General features: G+C 38.8%; 1 protein-coding gene across 9 annotated transcripts in view; it reads right to left on the bottom strand.

Annotated features, from left to right (window-relative positions):
* Positions 1 to 19,319, bottom strand: part of LOC132493189 (synaptotagmin-9) — a 391,713-nt gene that overhangs the window by 304,315 nt on the left and 68,079 nt on the right. The gene's annotated exons all lie outside the window — the stretch shown is intronic.

Raw genomic sequence — 19,319 nt, 5'->3', positions numbered from 1 at the left:
CCGGAGCCTGTGCTCCGCAACGGGAGAGGCCACAACAGTGAGAGGCCCGTGTAACGCAAAAAAAAAAAAAAAAAATGGACAAAAGGGGACTTCCCTGGTGGCACAGTGGTTAAGAATCCATCTGCCAATGCGGGGGACACAGGTTCGAGCCCTGGTCCGGGAAGATCCCATGTGTCGTGGAGCCACTAAGCCCGTGCGCCACAACTACTGAGCCTGTGCTCTAGAGCCTGTGAGCCACAGCTACTGAGTCCACATGCCACAATTACTGAAGCCTGCGCTCCTAGAGCCCATGGTCCGCAACAAGAGAAGCCACTGCAATGAGAAGACCGCGCACCGCAACAAACAGTAGTCCCCACTCACCACAACTAGAGAAAGCCTGAGCGCAGTAATGAACACCCAATGCGACCAAAAATAATTAAATAATTAATTAATTAAAAAATAAAAATAAAATGGACAGAAGAGTTGAACAGACACTCCAGCAAAGAACATAAGCAGATGCTAGATAAGCACATGAAAAGATGCTCAACATACGTCATCAGGGAAATGCAAATTAAACCACAATGAGATTCCATTTTACACCCCTTAGAATGTCTAAAATTAAAGACTGACCTTGCCAAGTGCTGGTGAGAATGTAGGGCAACAAGAACTTTCTTCACCACTGGTGTGGATGTAAAATGGTATAACCATTTTGGTAAGCAGTTTGGCAGTTTCTTAAAAAGGTAAACACATACCTACCACAGGATCCAGCCATTCTACTCCTAGGTAATTATGCAAGAAAAATGAAAGCATATGCCCACACAAAGCACATGAATGTTGATAGGAGCTTTATCTGTAATAGTCCCAAACTTAAAATAACCCAAATAATCCAATAATAATAATCCAAATTAGCAAGGGATAAACAAATAGTGGTATATACATACAATGGAGCAGTAATTTGCAACAAAAGGATTAAATTATTAATACACACAACATGGATGAATCTCAAAATGATTATTTTGATTGAAAAATGCTAAACAAAATAAAGAACATATTGTATGGTTTTTATGTATATAAAATTCTAGAAAAATCCCAACCAATCTATACTGACAGAATCTAGATTAACAGTTGCCTGGGGATTGGAGGATGGATGGCAGGGAGGGGATACAAAGGGGCATAAGACGAGTTTTGGGGGTGATAAATATATTCGATATTTTGATTGTAGTGATGTTTTCACAAATGTATACATATGTCAAATACTGTCAAACTGTACACCTTAAACATATGCAATTTATTGTATACCAATTATTCCTCAATAAAACTTTTTAAAAAATTCTGGAATCTGCTACTCTTCTCCTTGTCTATTACCACCATCCTGGTGAGAGAATCATCATTTCCTTCCTGGCCCTCTACAATAGCCTGACCCTTTCCTCGCTGTCCCCTCTTGTCCATTCTCTGCACTGCAGCCAGAGCGATCTTTTAAGAACATAAATCTATTTGTGTCACTCTTCAAAATCTTTCAAAAATGACTCATAAAATCAGGACCCAAAGACTTATTCTTGCCTATAAGACCCTACTTAGTCTTGCTCCTTCCTGAGTTCTGGTCTATTTTCCATCTTGTTTCCCCAATTTTAACCGCTCTGTGCTTTCTGCTCCTGGAACTTGCCAAAACTGTTTCTGTCTCAGGACCTCTGCACATGCCACTTCCTTTTGCCTAGAACTTTGCTCTCCTCCAGGTCAACTCCTATCCTTCCTTTAGCCTCAACTTCAATGTTATCTCTTCCAGGCATCCTTCTTTGATGCACCAGGCTAGGTTAGGTCTTAAAAGTAGTACTCACCTATGTCTCCTGCACAGTACCAATCACACATGTAAATAATTATCTGGGAAAATTTCTGTTTACTATCTGTCCCTTCTTCCCACATTCCCATCTCTCAGGACCTAAGAGAGTAGGGACCATACGTACGCGATGCCTAGCACATCGCCTGGCACACAGTAGGTATTCAAAAACATTTGTTGGATAAATGATAGAGACAGAACTGGAACTCACTTCCTAACCCAGAACTCACTCCCTGACTTCCAGATTAGATTTTTCTCAACCCACTCATGCAATATCCATCCTTCTGTATCTGACAGCCAAGTAGACTTTTCCTATAGCTACTTAGGTCTCAAATTGGTAAGAATTAAGAAAGATAATACAAAAAAAAACAAAAAAAAAACAAAGGAAAAGAGAAAAAGAAAAAATTTAAAAAGAAAAAAAAGGAAAAAAGAGAAAGGTAATAGAGTAGAATCTTAAGTATTAAATATTTTAAAACCAAAGTATTAGACTTATAAAAGAATGGTTAGCAATGTTTAACACAACTGAATTGATAGATCAATTGGGGTTTTAAAAATTTTGTCCTGTTCATGTTTATGATAAAATTATTCTGGAAATTACACCCCAAGATAGTTACAAAGTTAGTTAACATGACAGTTAACAAAAGATGAAACCAGATGGAAATGAGGTTAGAGGGACAGGACCTCGTAGGAAATTAAGTGAGAGCTCCTTGCTGAAAGCAGACCATTGATCCAGCACTACCATGCTTTTAGCAAAGCAGTGGCCTAGATTCTCGGTGTAGCTGCACGTTTGGGGCTAGGAGGATAAAGATTGCAAACGTGGCCATTTTCCAGAACAGCTTCCTAAGGAACAGTCTACCTTCCCTCCCTTTCCCTCCCCACTATGTTTATAGACGCCCCTTAATTAGAGCATTTAGACATGGAAGCATAATCCAATATGAAAGAAAATTTCCCTTGAGAGCCATCTGTCAGAATTAGACTACACTTAACTACTGGACAGTAAGGCTGTATTGTAAATACCACAGACTACTTGGATTCTCCAAAGGCTCAAAACTCATTTTCTAAGCAAGCAAATGCCAATCCATGGGACAAGGCTTTCTGTCAGGAAACTGGGTCACTATTTTGGACAATAATGCTTCCACAGGTAGAAGATCATTAAAAATGGTCCCAGGGGACATTCTACCTGACTAGCCTCACCTTTCTTCAGAGATGAAATTGCTGTCCTTGACAACTCTATTAAGTTCTCCTTCAGATGTTCAGACTTGCAGATTTTTTTCATTGAACTGTGCTGTCCCCATGTATTCAGCTGTGAAGATATCTGACTATGTAAGCGGGGACCAAGTGGAGCCCACTCCAGCTCCCTGCAAAGCTAGCCTCCCTCTCAGGAGCACCTGGCTGGCTATGCAGACACCTGCCTTTGGTATCCACACAGAGGCAGCAAGCAGACTCTTGGCTGGGAAAGGAGTATATAGGGTTGGGGTAGTGGGGGAGGAAGAGAGTCCTTTCCCTCTTTCTTCATTTCCTTACATCTCAGAGGTCACGTGAGTCAGCATCTCTCCTGTGTCTCCATAAGCCCTTTTCCCATTGTTCTGTTGTGTCACACTGCAGTCCTACCTAGATCCCCTTTACCAGGCCGGTGCACCCAATCCTTAGCTGCTGTGAGTGTTGGCTGCTAACAGCTCATGGCTGCATCCTTCTTGAAGGAATTCTCCCCAGCTGATGGGAGCCACCTTAAATGACTGGTAAGTTATGCCCTCTACCCAGGGGTGGCCTGTAGCCAATGACAAACTAGTACAGGGTTAAAAGGCAGCCCCCTTGTCTCAGGGTGGGATACCTCCATGGTACCTTTCATGTTCCACAGCTATGGGATTAGGCTCAGGACAGGCTTTAACCAAACTCCTCTCTTTTCCTATCCTGCTCCCCTTTCCTTCCTTACAGATTTCGCTTGAGAGCAGTCCCCCAACAAATCACTGCACAAGAATCCTCTCAGCCTCTGCTTCTAGAGAATCCTATTAAAGACACACACTATATTAGAGTTATCTTCATTCATTCATTCTTTCACTCAAAATGCATTTAACAGCCAACTCTTAAGTTAAGGACTAAGGGTTCAGTCACAGACTGCCCTGAAGGAGTATCTGGTCTAGTGGGATAAACACATACTCACAATCAAATGTGATAACTGCTATGAAGAGGAACAAAGAGGAAACTTTAAGAGCACACAAGGGATACCTAATCTGTTCTGGGTAGATCTAGGAAGGGCTTGCTTAATGAGGTGAGGGCTAAGCGTAGTAGGACTTCTAGGATGAATAACACTTAGTTGAACAGGGATATAAGGATTTTTCAGTATCCGCAAATCAATCAATGTGATTGATATACCACATTAACGAGCTGAAGAATAAAAACCATATAAACATCTCAATAGATGCAGAAAAAGATTCTGTCAAATTTCCATACCCACTTGTGATAAAAAAAAAAACTCTCCAGAAAATGGGCACAGAGGGAACCTACCACAACATATTGGGTTGGCCAAAAAGTTCGTTCAGGTGTTTCATATTACAGGAAAATCCCGAACGAACTTCTTGGCCAACCCAATAATAAGGGCCGTATATGACAAACCCAAAGCAAACATCATTCTCAATGGTGAAAAACTGAAAGCATTTCCTCTAAGATCAGGAACAAGAAAAGGATGTCCACTCTTGCCATTTTTTTTGTGTGTGTGTGTGTTACACGGGCCTCTCACTGTTGTGGCCTCTCCTGTTGCAGAGCACAGGCTCCGGATGTGCAGGTTCAGCGGCCATGGCTCACGGGCCCAGCCGCTCCGCGGCATGTGGGATCCTCCCGGACCGGGGCACAAACCTGTGTCCCCTGCATGGGCAGGCGGATTCTCAACCACTGCGCCACCAGGGAAGCCCCACTCTTGCCAGTTTTATTCAACATAGTTTTGGAACTCCTAGCCATGGCATCAGAGAAGAAAAAGAAATAAAAGAATCCAAATTGGAACAGAAGAAGTAAAACTGTCCTGGTTTGCAGATGACATGACACTATACATAGAAAATCCTAAAGTTGCTACCAGAACACTAGTAGAGTTCGTCAGTGAATTTGGTAAAGTTGCAGGATACAAAAATAATACACAGAAATCTCTTGCATTCTTATACACTAACAATGAAAGATCAGAAGGAGAAATTAAGGAAACAATCCCATTTACCATAGCAACAAAAAGAATAAAATACCTAGGAATAAACCTAGCTAAGCACGCAAAAGACCTGTAGTCAGAAAACTATAAGATACTGATGAAAGAAGTCAAAGATGATGCAAAGAGATGGAGAGATATACCATGTTCTTGGATTGGAAGAATCAATATTATCAAAAGGACTATACTCTCCAAAGCAATCTACAGATTCAATATAATCCCTATCAAATTACCAATGGCATTTTTCACAGAATTAGAACAAAAAATTTTACAATCTGTATGTAAACACAAAAGACCCTGAATAGCCAAAGCAATCTTGAGAAAGAAAAACGGAGCTGGACTATTTACAATAGCCAGGACATGGAAGCAACCTAAGTGTCCGTCAACAGATGAATGGATAAAGAAGATGTGGTACATATATACAATGGAATATTACTCAGCCATAAAAACAAACGAAACTGAGTAATTTGTAGTGAGGTGGATGGACAGGGAGACTGTCATACAGAGTGAAGTAAGTCAGAAAGAGAAAAACAAACACTGTATGCTAATGCATACATATGGAATCTAAAAAAAAAAAAGTTCTGAAAAACCTAGGGGCAGGACAGGAAGAAAGACGCAGATGTAATGGACTTGAAGACACAGGGAGGGGGAATGGTAAGCTGGGATGAAGTGAGAGAGTGGCATGGACATATATACACTACCAAATGTAAAACAGATAGCTAGTGGGAAGCAGCCACATAACACAGGGAGATCAGCTCGGTGCTTTGTGTCCACCTAGAGAGGTGGGGTAGGGAGGGTGGGAGGGATATGCAAGAAGTAGGAGATATGGGGATATATGTATAGCTGATTCACTTTGTTATACAGCAGAAACTAACACACCATTGTAAAGCAATTATACTCCAATAAAGATGTTAAAAAATAAACAAATAAATAAAGACAAATTACATGAAAATTTCAATAACAATAAACATAATAATAGTGGGAAAAAACGGAGCTAGAGGACTTCGGACTGTACTACAAAGCTACAGTAATCAAAACAGTATGGTACTGGCACAAAACTGGAAATATAGATCAATGGAACAGGATAGAAAGTCCAGAGATAAACCCATGTACCTATGGTCACCTAATCTATGACAAAGAGGCAAAAATATACAATGGAGAAAAGACAGTCTCTTCAGTAAGTGGTGCTGGGAAAACTGGAGAGCTACATGTAAAAGAATGAAATGAGGGGCTTCCCTGGTGGTGCAGTGGTTGGGAGTCCACCTGCCGGTGCAGGGGACGCAGGTTCGTGCCCCGGTCCGGGAGGATCCCACATGCTGCGGAGCGGCTGGGCCTGTGAGCCATGGCCACAGGCCTGCGCGTCCGGAGCCTGTGCTCCGCAATGGGAGGGGCCACAGCAGTGAGAGGCCCGCGTACCACAAAAAAAAAAAAAAAAGAATGAAATGAGAACACTCCTTAACTGATACATTAGACTGACAAAAAATGTCAATCAAGATATGGTTGTCAGTAATGCATGATCTTTTCAAACACATACAACACATTTATAAAAACTGAAGTGGAAGATAACAATGCAAATCTCAACATATATCAAGTAATCTGTAAAATATAGTCTATATTATCTGATCACATTCCAATTAAGTTAGAGCACTAACATTTTTTAAAAACTATATAACGTGAAATTTTAAGATACACCTTTCAGTAACATATAGATCAAAGAAAAAGACTATGTGATATTACAAAACATTTAGATCAGAATGACATGAAAGTAATAAATATCAAAATTTGTTGACATACAGCTAAAGCAGTACTTCAAGGGCAAGTTATAGCCTCACATGCATAGTTAAAGCTTCAGTTATGCAAGATTAATAATTTCTGGAGATCTACTATACAGCATTGTGCCTACAGCTAATAACACTATTTTGTATACTTAAAACTTGCCAAGAGGGTAGATTTTATGTCAATGTTCTTACCACACCAAAATAATGATAATAGTAATATTAATAGTAATAATAATAACAAAGGGGGCAGGAGGAAACTTTGGAGGTAATAGATATGTCAATGGCTTTGATGGTGGTGATAGTTTCATGAGGGTATACTTATCCCCAAACTTATCAAGTTATATACATTAAATATGTACAGCTTCTTACATGTCAATCATAACTCAATAAGGTGGTTTAAAAATAGTTTAAAGAGGGCCTCCCTGGTGGCGCAAGTGGTTAAGAGTCCGCCTGCCGATGCAGGGGATACGGGTTCGTGCCCCGGTCTGGGAGGATCCCATATGCCGCGGAGCGGCTGGGCCCGTGAGCCATGGCCGCTGGGCCTGCGCATCCGGAGCCTGTGCTCCGCAACGGGAGAGGCCACAACAGTGAGAGGCCCACATACCGCAAAAAGAAAAAAAAAAAAAAATAGTTTAAAGAGAATTAAAATTACTAACCTAAAGATATAAGAAATTAGAAATAACTGAATAAACCAAAAAAAATAAAAAGAGGAAAAAACATCATACAATAAAAAAAAAGAAGTAAAAAACAAAATTTAAATAGACTCAACAAAACTAAAAGTGGTTCTTTGAAAAGACTAATAAAATTGACAAACCTCCAATGGCACTGATCAAAGAAAAAGAGAACAGGAACAAATAGGAAAAGGTCATGCATTAGTATTAGAAATGAGAAAAGGACATAACCACAAATGAGGCAGAAAGTAAAAAGATTAGAAAAGATTATGAAGAATTTCAAGTCCATATATTTAAGCCACAGATGAAATAAGCAAATTTCTAAAATAATCTGTATCACCAAAATCAATGCATAAAGAAAGAGAAACTTGTATCCTGCTATAGCCATCAAAGGAATGGAATCATTTTCCCCAAAAGTAAACACCTGACCCAGAAAGTTGTGCGGTCAATTCTACCAAACATTGAAGGAAAAGATTATTTCAAGAGACTAGGAAGAGAGAGAATGCTCCATCACTGATTCTGATGATGAAACCAGATGAAGAGAGAACAATAAAATAAAATCAGAGGCTGATCTCACTTATGAATTTAGTTGTAAAATCTTTAACAAAATATTAATAAACCAAACAGGTGAATACACACACACACATTCATGTATATTCATGTAGATGAAAAAACTACATCATGAACAAGTAGGATTTATCCCAGGAATACAAGTTCTCACCAAAATCAGAAAATAAAGCAATGTAATTCATCACATTAAAAGATAAAAGAAGCAAAACATATGATCATTTCAATAAACTCAGAAAAATCATATGATAAAATTCAATACCCATTCAGGTTTTCAAAGTCTATAGGCAATGTCCTACTTAGTGGTGAAAATTCAAAGCATTTCTTTTAAGATCAGAACAAGCCAAGAATTATTATAGTGGCCTTTGTATTAGAAGTCCTGATAAATGTAATAAAGCCAGCAAAAAGCAGGATGTGGGGAGAAGCCAAAAGAATCAAAAAGGAAAATAGAGAAAAACAAAACTACTTATTCATGCATGGTATAACTGTCAATGTACAAAACTCAAAAGAATCTGTGGTCACCACATTAGAGTATGTAGCAATACCAAATGTTGGAGAGAATGGAGACTAAGATGGGCTCACGTACTGCTGCTGGGATATATTGTGCAGCGTGGGGAATATGGCCAATATTTCTTAATAACTGTAAATGGAGTGTAACCTTTAAAAACTGCATTAAAAAAGAAATATCTTTTTTTTGATCTAGCAACTCCATTCCCAGGTACATACCTTAGAGAAATTCTTACACATATTTACCAGGAGAAATGTACAGAACACACACATATAGCCGCATTTTCTAAACTAGAAAAAAAATTAATTCAAATAACCACTGACTAGAGACCAGATAAACTATCATACACTACGCAATGAAGTGCTAAAACACCCTGCCAAAAAACAAAAAGAACTATAGTATGTAGGTGAAAGTAAATGATTCAATACACGTAATATTGAATGTAATAGTTTTCAGAAGAATACATAAAATATAATTTTTTCACATAAACTTCAAAAATAGGCAAAATTGAACAAACTATTCTTATGTGGTAAAATGACTTAAAAACAACAGAATTATAGGTATGAAATTCAATGTATCGATTACCTGGGCAGCAGAGTTTGGGGACAGAGGAGGGGTACACAGGGAGCTTCAAAGAGACTGATAATGTTATCTTTCTTCAGCTAAGCTCTGGACTGACAGATATACGTTTTGTTATTGTTTTTCAATCATACATATGAACCAAGCAGGACCCTGTGGGGCCTCCCCAGGGACAGACCTCCCCCCACCCCATGTCCTCCTCCTCTTGTTTGTACAAAAACTTTAGCCTCCTAGGCCTTCCCCGAATCCAAATAGCAAATTTAATCAGAGAAGTAAGAGAATGTAGAAACAAAGAGAAACAGTCAAACAAGACAGAATAATAATAGTTTAGCCATAAAACAAAGTTAAGGACCTTTAGTTCCTCTTTAAGGGCTATAGACAATATTTTACCATATCCTTGAGTTGTTTTGCAGATAATAAAACCCCTACCAGGTAGAAGAAGTTATCTGCATGCTGACCACAAGTATGGAGATTCCAGACAGGTTGGAACCAGAAGGTTGATGACATTAACTCCCAAAATACCACCCTGTTACCCCACCACCAATCAATCAGAAGAATGTCCACAAGCTGATCAGGCACCCCGCAACACTCACCCCTAATGTTGCCTTTAAATACACTTCCCTAAAAGCCATCGAGGAGTTCTGGCTTTTTGAGCATGAGCTGCCAGTTCTCCTTGCTTGGCCTCACACTGGGTGCCCTGCAATAAACGTTGTACTTTCCTTCACCACAAACTGGTGTCAGTAGATTGGCTTTATTGCACATAGGGCGAGTGGACCCAAATTTGGTTCTGTAACACATATGCATTACATATACTCTTGTATATGTCATACATTTCACTTTAAAAAGCAAATGTGAGACTTCCCTGGTGGCATAGGGGTTAAGAATCCACCTGCCAATGCAGGGGACCTGGGTTTGAGCCCTGGTCCAGGAAGATCCCACATTCCGTGGAGCAACTAAGCCCATGTGCCACAACTACTAAGACTGCGCTCTAGAGACCCCAGGCCACAACTACTGAGCCTGTGTGCCACAACTACTAAATTCCACACACGTAGAGCCCGTGCTCCGTAACAAGAGAAGCCACCGCAATAAGAAGTCCGCACACCACAACTAAGAGTAGCCCCCGCGTGCCACAACTAGAGAAAGCCCGAGCACAGCAACGAAGACCCAGTGCAGCCCAAAATAAATAAGTAAAAAAGCAAATGCACTGTCCCAGCACTTACACTACAATAAAAGCTATCAAAGTCAATTTTTCAGAGACCTGTAGTTTTACTGATCCCTTCCTCCAGATGTTCTGTTCTGCAGTTCTGTCCCTTTTCACTCCCTCCGAATAATCTAAACATCCAGGGGATAACATGTCTGAGGGATCATGAATGGGAAAAACAGTAGGGTGGGATTCAGTGGGCTCTCATGAAGACAGCTCATTAGACCCCAGTGATGGCTGAACTCCACCCACATTCACATTATAGAAGGAACTTGGCTTCTCTGTTGTCAGCTGGAAACCAGGGCTTTCCATGGGGTTTTTCAAATTGTTGGTTCCTTAGGACCAGTCAGCCTTAGTGTTCTCAGCACTACATGCAGTGTTACTGGAGCAGGCTCTTATCAGCTGGCACTTGCTTGCCAGAGCCAATGTGAGAACCTTTGGCCAACTCCACCTTCAGTGATATTATATCGGTAGGTTGAAATCAGCCCTTCTGCGAGTATTTACACCATGGAAACAAGCAAATGCTACAAATCAGGTCCCCCTCCTATCCCCCACCCCCAGCCAGTTGTTAACACATCTACCAGAACACCACTGAATGTGACAAAGCCATAAAATCATATGATAACAACTCCGGACTCAAGGTATAATGGAAGGAAACAGGATTAAATGAATAAAATTCTTCAGTCAGGAGACCGCCTGTCCCATACTCATTCAACTGTGAAAAGCAAGCATCCTGGGCTTCCCTGAATACTTTTATCTTCCCCTGAGTGGTTCCAGGTATCCACCTTTATCAGGTCTAGAAATGGCCCCAGGGCCCTGGAAGACAGAACAAGGAAATTCCTAAATCAACCACCGCAAAATATTGGACTTTGCAACCACTCGCAAAGTCTAATTTTCATGGAAATGCAAGGTTTTAAAATTCATAATATTAAAAGAAAGTCTATGCTACTGCAAATTGTACCCTTCCCTTTTATGAACTGGGATCAATACTGGCATAGAGGGAACCTTGTGACTTCTACTGTTACCGTGTGAGAACTCTGGCATCTCCTCCAAAGCAAGAGTCTAGCTGAGATGATCATAGGTCCTAGAGAAAGTCTCAGAGCCAGTTTCTAAGTGGGCCATAGAGAGAAATTCCTGAAGTGCTCAGTGCCTATTTGCCAGGGAGCCAGTGATGAGTGGAGCCTACTAAAACTGCCAAGAGCATAGGCACAACAGCCAACATTCACCCAGACCACTAAACTCATGCCCTCACAACTGTGACCTTCCCCCAGATACTATCTCCTCTCTTGTTGACTGATATACATCCCACAGAAATGCATTATATATTATTATTGATTGACCTGGCTTCAATAGTTGAGAGGTTTAATTAAACTATCGGTTTTACACTCAATAATTGCCTTTTTGTTCCTTCATAGGAAGGTGTGGGGATTTTTATTTGACTGCTAACATTTATAAAACTCATAATCTCCTTAGAGAAATAACGAACACAATTTAAAAAATTAGTTAATAGATTCAGCTAAGCATAACACCCTCCCAACCAAACCAGTCCCTAGAGCCTCACCAAATTAGCCCCTCATGAGGAACTTAATTTTATTTAGCAAGTACTTGTTAATTATTATCACTTCCAGACACAATTCTAGAGGCTAAGCCCAGAATAATGAACAAGCTGGTAAGGTCTCTGCACTCACAGAACTGTCTAATAGGGAAGAAAGAAAATTGATCAAATACATATTATAAAGTATAATGACACAAGAAAAAAATTTGTAACTATGTATGGTGACAGATGTTAACTAGACTTATTATGCTGACCATTTCACAATATATACAAATATAAATCATTATGTTGTACACCTGAAACTAATGTAATGTTATTTGTCAATCATACTTCAACTAAACATTTTTTAAATAAATAAAACATATACATCATTCATATAATAACAAGAATAAATAAACTTTCATTTTAAAGTCTTACATATATGGAAGAAAAAAGGCATGACGAATAATAATAGAATTACAGAATATCATGGATGCATATACGAGAAAAACCTATTCTAGTCCAGGGCTCATATAAGAGTTGTCCAAGGAAGGGGCATTTAAGCTGGGATCTAAAAGCTTAGTACAAGTTAACAAGGAAAAAAAGGGGAAAGAAAAGTAAACAAGCATATATGATAATTTTGAGACACCTTTTCATGAACAGACTGAAATGGCTGTTGAAAAACACTCCTAAGTCCTGTTTGGCCATGATTCAGCTGTGTGACCCTGGCAGACTCTCTTAATGGCCCTCCACTTCAGTTTTATGTGCTAAATGAGGATTTTAGATTACAGGACCTCTTCAGGCTCTTTCTGGTATTCGATTGCAAGGCATTTAACATATATTATTAGTTATGTTAATAAATAATACATACATACATAGATTATTATTTAGTTAGTACAAGTAAAAACTGCTCTTTTGAACAGGCTTTGAGCAATATAGAACACAGTATTTCAGGGTGAATGTTCACAGGGTGGATGTTCCAAGTAAAAATACTAGATTACAAAATCCTTTCTAAGGCATAGCAGGGCTGATAGAACAAAAACGGAATTTTTCAGTGCCGGAAACAATGAGAAAGCATGAATCTACAGAGGTAAGTAAGTTGTGGAGCTGGAGTTTGAATGGAGGTAAATGTGAATCTCTGGTGGCTTAGTGCCTGAGTTTTAGAGGACTGTGGGAGAATCTTGCATAAAGGTTGGAGTTCTAAAGACTGAGGGTCACATCCTTAAAGGATAAACAAAACAGAACTTCTGCCTAAATAAGTAGACATTGGAAATACATCCTGTCTTGGACTTAATCTAGGTAAAGCAAGAAAAAATAACCCCTTCCAGGTTCTAACCATTAATAAAAGCCTGTACTTACATACTTGGAGTTTATATCCAGCCTACTTCATTGTCCAAAAACCCTCAAGCTCAAAATTTAAAGTTATTCCATGTTGGTAGTTTGCCTAGGCACCTGGTAGAAGCAATCACAAACCATCTCTGAAGGAATGCACTTTAAACTCAAAGCTTGAAAATGGCTACTGATAAAGTTCTAAGCTAGATGAGCTCACAATCACAAATAACTAAATCCAAGAGACAACAATGCATGATGAATAAGAATTGATGGAAATTTCAAACAAAAGAATCAGAGACGCAAAGATTATAGCTACTGGCATTATAAGCAGCAGAACATTAAAATGCCTATGTGTGAAATGGTAAAAGAAATTAAAAAAAGAATTAAAAGTATGTTAAAAAAAAGAGAGAGGCTATCAAATATATATTAGGCAAATGAGAAAATGCAGCAAATAACACTTCTACAAATGGAAAGAAGTACATGACTGAGACTTTTCCAGAACTGATAAAAGGACACAATCTCAGATTCAGGAAACCCAATAAATCTCAGTCAGGGTAAATAAAAATAAATGCCCACTTAGCAATGTTATAGTTAAACTACAAAACACTAAACAGGAAAGCAAGATCTTGAAAGCAGTAAGCAAGAAAAGAAACATTACATACAAAAGAATAAATATGAGACTAAATGTTGATTTCTCTGAAGCAACTGAAGGTCAGGAAACTATGGAATGATAGTTTTACAATCAGAGTAGCTGAGAGTTTTATGCCCCACACCACAATTTTTATACCCAGAAAAACGATCTAAGAACAACAGCAAAATAAAGACATATTCAGGACTATGGCTTTCAGTTGAAGGTTACTGCCAGCCTATGGATACTCCAATGAAGGCATCTAGGGGAATAAATATCCCAACCCCACTCTCCTCCTTCCTTATTTTCTGAACTAATCAGAAGCCAGAGACTAAGGGAGCCCTTTTCAGTTTGAAGAAAAATAAACAAAAGTCCACAAAGCCTCCAGGGGCCCTGAGCAGGAACAAATGAGAGGTATCCAAAATAATTCTCCCAGATAGTTTTATAAATCAAGAATTACCTTGATTCCAAGCCAGATAAGGGCCATACAAGAAAGTAAATTACACGTATCACTCATGAGCACAGATGCAAAAAATGCTAAACAAAATAGCAAACCGAATTCAGCAACGTATAAAACAGGCAATATATCAAGGCAGGTCTGGATCATACTAAGAATATAAGATTGACTCAAAATTAGAAAAATGATCAACCTAATTGACCAAAATAGTAGGTTAAAATGAAAAAAAAACCCAAAAACTCACAAGCATAACATTTGATAAAGTGAATGTTTGTGATAAAAATGCTGAGTTAAAGGGAACCCTTGTACACTGTTGGTAGGAATGTAAATTGGTGCTGCCACTACAGAAGACAGTATGGAGGTTCCTTAAAAAACTAAAAATAGAGCTACTATATGATCCAGCAATCCCACTCCTGGGCAAATACCCAGAAAAAGTGAAAACCATAATTCGAAAAGATACATGCACCCCTATGTTCATAGCAGCACTATTTACAATAGCCAAGAGATGGAAACAACCCAAGTGTCCATCAACAGATGACTAGCTTAAGAAGATGTGGTAAACATACAATGGACTATTACTCAGCCTTAAAAAATAATGAAATATTTCCATTTGCAGCAACATGGATGGACCTAGAAAATATTATACTTAGTGAAGTCATACAGGGAAAGATAAATACTATATGGTATTACTCATATGTGGAATCTAAAAAATAATACAATCGAATCTATGTACAAAATGGAAACAGACTCACAGACATAGAGAACAAACTTATGGTTACCAAAGCAGGGGCAAATTAGGAATATGGAATTAACAGATACAAATATTATACATAAAACAGATAAGCAACAAGGATTTACTGTATAGCACAGGGAATTATATTCAATATCTTGTAATAACCTATAATGGAATATAATCAGAAAAAATAACTGAATCACTATGCTGTACACCTGAAACTAACACAATACTGTTAATCAACTATACTTCAATTTAATAAAAGGCTTAGTTAACTAGGAATAGAGGGATACATTCTTAATAAGACAACCACGATACATCTGTAGCAAAATCATACTCAATGGAAATGTTAAAGACATTCCATTTAAAAGGAATAAGTCAAAGATGACTAGTACCACAATTATTATTGAGCATTGTAAGGGAAATCCTAGTCTGTGCACTAAATTAAAAATAAAAGGTATATGGATTAGAAAAAACCAAACAAAACTATCATAACTCACATGACTGATTATCTACAAAGAAAATTCAGCAGCATCTATAAATTATAAGTAATAAGTTTTTAAAAATTGCCAAATAGAAGATAAATATATAAAAATTAAACTGCATAACTATATAGCAACAATAGAAAATGCAATTTTAGAAAAGATACTATTTAAAATAACAAAAATAACATACCTAGCAATAAAACTAACAAAATACATGAAAGACATCCTCATGTAGAAAATTATAAGCCTTGAATGAAAGACTTTAAAGGAGAACTAAATAAATGGAGACGTGCACTATGATCATGAATAGAAAGACTCAATATCACAGAAGATGTAAAATTTCCCTGAATCTATCTATAGACTTCATAGAAGTCCAAACACCAGAAAGAAATTTTAATTTGACAATCTGATTCTAACATTTATGAGAAAAGTCAAGTATCAGCCAAGACTGAACTGAAGAAAAAGCAGGCTGGATGATTTTCTGCGCAGGCTGGATGATTTTCTCTTCCAGATGTTAAAGCTTATCATGGAATGATACTAATTTACAAGTGCTATTGGTAGAGATACTCAAATAGAAAAATCGATAGAAAAGAGAATCCAGAAACAGACTCTTCACATATAGAGACCTATACAGGACAGAGCGTACACTGCAGATTATTGGGAAAATATGCCAGAAAATTGGTTATCCACATAGAAAAAGAAATATGGGTGTCTTATGGACTGAATGTTTGTGCCCCTCCAAAATTCACATGTTGAAGCCCTAACCCCCAGTGTGATGGTATTTGGGTCCTCTGGGAGGTAATTAGGTTTAAATGACATCAGGAGGGTGAGGCCCCCATGATGAGATTATTGTCCTTACAAGAAGAAGAAGAGAGATCAGAGCTCTGTCTCTCCACCATGTGAGGACACATCAAGAAGGCAGCTAGGCTCTTCTAAGGAAGAGGGCTCTTACTAGGAACTGAATCTGCTAGCATCTTGATCTTGTAATTCTCAGCCTCCAGAACTGTGAGAAATAAATTCCTGGTGTTTTAACCACCTCGTCTATATACTTGGTTATGGCAGCCCAAGCTAATACAGGATGCCTATATTACATTTCACAATGTAATTGGATTCTGGGTGGACTAAAATTAATTAGGAAAGGTGGAACTTTTAACCTTCTAATAGAAAATATAGGAAAAATATCTTTATGACATAGGGTAAGAATGGATTTCTTTATTTCTTTCTTTCTTTTTTTTTTTGGTGGTACGTGGGCCTCTCACTGTTGTGGCCTCTCCCGCTGCGGAGCACAGGCTCCGGACTCACAGACTCAGCGGCCATGGCTCAAGGGCCTAGCCGCTCCATGGCATGTGGGATCTTCCCGGACTGGGGCATGAACCCGTGTCCCCTGCATTGGCAGGCAGACTCTCAACCACTGCGCCACCAGGGAAGCCCAGAAAGGATTTCTTGAACAAGACAGAAAAGTGTTAAGTTACAATAGAAAATATTGATACATTTTACTACATTAAACATAAGAACCTCTATTGATCAAAAATACCATCAAGTGACTATAAAGACAGCTATAAATGAAGAGACTATGTTTGCAATACACACAACCAACAAAGGATTGCATCTAGACCATATAAAGAACATATGTCAGTCAACAGGGAAAAGAAAACTATAGAAAAAAAGAAAATGAAAAAGTGCTGAACAAACATTTAGCAAGAAAGGAAATGTGAATGACCAATGAACATATCAAAAGATGGATAACCTTGGTGGCCAAGAATATACAAATCATATTCCATTTTACATGCATGCACATGCACACATATTAAACAATGTGGCAACTGCAAGAGTTGGTGAGACTGTGGAGCATTAGTAACTGTCATACCTCACAGTGGGAGGGTCATCTTGTACAGCCACGGTGGAAAAACGAATTCGGCACTGCCTAGAAAATTTGAACATGTGTACTTTTCCTCTATCAGGGCTACACCCTAGAGAAATTAATGCATGTGTGAACCAGGAGATGTGCATAAAAATGTTCTCTGCAGTATTATTCAGAATCATAAAAAACTAATCACAACCCAGTATCATCAGTACAAGAGAACTAATTTGTGTATATAACACAATGGAATTTTATACAGTAATGAAAATACATGAACCAGAGCTCCATTCATCTCTGTTGCTAAATGTCAAAATCAATGTGGACTGAAAAAAAAAAGTCAAAGAAGAGCTATGAGAAGCAGAAACAGACAAAACTGAACAATACATTGTCTTACAAATAAAATTCAGGATAGTGGTTTCCTCTTGGCAGGAATGGACTGAGAGAATGTGACAGGGGAGGACAACCCAGGGGTCATCAGCAAAGTACTTGGTAGTAGTCTGCTCTTCAGCTGAGGGGTGGGTCATGACTACTCTTTTAATTTCCCTCATTAGTCTGTACGTGTATAGCATATACACTGTGTGACATATATGCTATATTATAAAAGTGAAACCTTGGTAAATCTCAGACGTTCATTCTCAGTCTCTGTACAAAGTCACATGCAAAAAAGCACAAACAGCCCCCAATAGCAACTTTTAAATGGAATTTTTTTTTAAATGGCAGATTATGAAACAACATGTAATTCCATTCCCAGGACCTCCTTTCTCCTGCTAGCCATCCAAAGGCTTAGATCAATGCTCAGAATATTTATTGCTTGCCTGAGGAAACAACTGAGAATTTCGAGGCTTTTAGCCTTATTGGTTTTCCTCCTTGATAAATAATTTCACATTCTCCTAAACTCTGTGGAAATCCAGGATTCTCCATCACTGGACGGAAAACTCATAGTCACAGGAGAGTGCTACAATGGCAGTGATCTCAGGGCCAAAAGGTCTCTGCAGGCTGTCATTCTATACTCTCATCCCACGGGAAATAGCTCTAAGAGACCTGCCCACCAGGGATCAGCCTTATCCAGATTTTTATCAGCCACTGTGCACTCAGTGTTACTCTTTCCACAAAGTCTTTAGAAGGCAACTCACAGCAGGATCCCTGCTGAGATTTCTAAGAACCACTCCAGCTATTATTTTATGGAATCCATTAGTCAAAAAATATAAAATGATGTCACACACCAGATGATATGACCAATCTCTCTCTACCAAGACTCATCACTGTTGGCCAGCAGTATCTCAGGGGACTTGGTAAGAACTCCAGTGAGACAGTTCATTCTTGAGCCATTCATCTCTTAATATCAGCAGCCTGCCCATTTTGTTTCTTTAAAGCTTCTAAAGCTGGCTCCTGATTTTGGCAATTGGAATTTGGGATACAATCCTTGCCACCCATAGCATCCATTTTTGGGTTTACAGATATCACAATCTTTTAAGTTTGAAGAGATCTGTTCCTTCCCCAATCTCCCATATCACCTTAGTTTCATCATCTGATGTTCTCTGCACCTTTTCCAGCTCCTTCTTTTCTTTCCTCATCATTATGATAAAGGCCAGCAAAATTCCATGTTCCACTTTGCTTATGTGAGTAGCAGGACAAAGCCGGCACTGGTATCACATAGGATGTGAAGAGAGAAGGTGTCCCTTGGAATGTGAGTCCCCAGTTCACAAAAGTGGCTGAGATGAGAGAGTATCAGTGTGGGTATTTGGTCACTGGGAAGAGATTTTGTGTGTTTTCTTCCTGAGCAGAGTGAGAGCCTTTCACTAAATGGGCTCCAAACTCAAGCTAGATCATCATCCGAGCGGAGTAAGGATTATGGTGCTTGCTGTCTTGGATGCCAAGACAGAGAAGGAGAACGATATCGCCCTCAGAAGATGAGCTAACAAAGCTGCCTGAGTGAATCTGGACAGGGAAAAGAAACAAGTGGCCTTAAAATATCAGAGTCCCCT

This window comes from Mesoplodon densirostris, chromosome 7 (genome assembly GCF_025265405.1).
Source record: "Mesoplodon densirostris isolate mMesDen1 chromosome 7, mMesDen1 primary haplotype, whole genome shotgun sequence".
NCBI classification, from domain to species: domain Eukaryota; kingdom Metazoa; phylum Chordata; class Mammalia; order Artiodactyla; family Ziphiidae; genus Mesoplodon; species Mesoplodon densirostris.
Note: the sequence above shows the minus strand (reverse complement) of the source record. Positions and strands in the feature narration are given on the sequence as shown.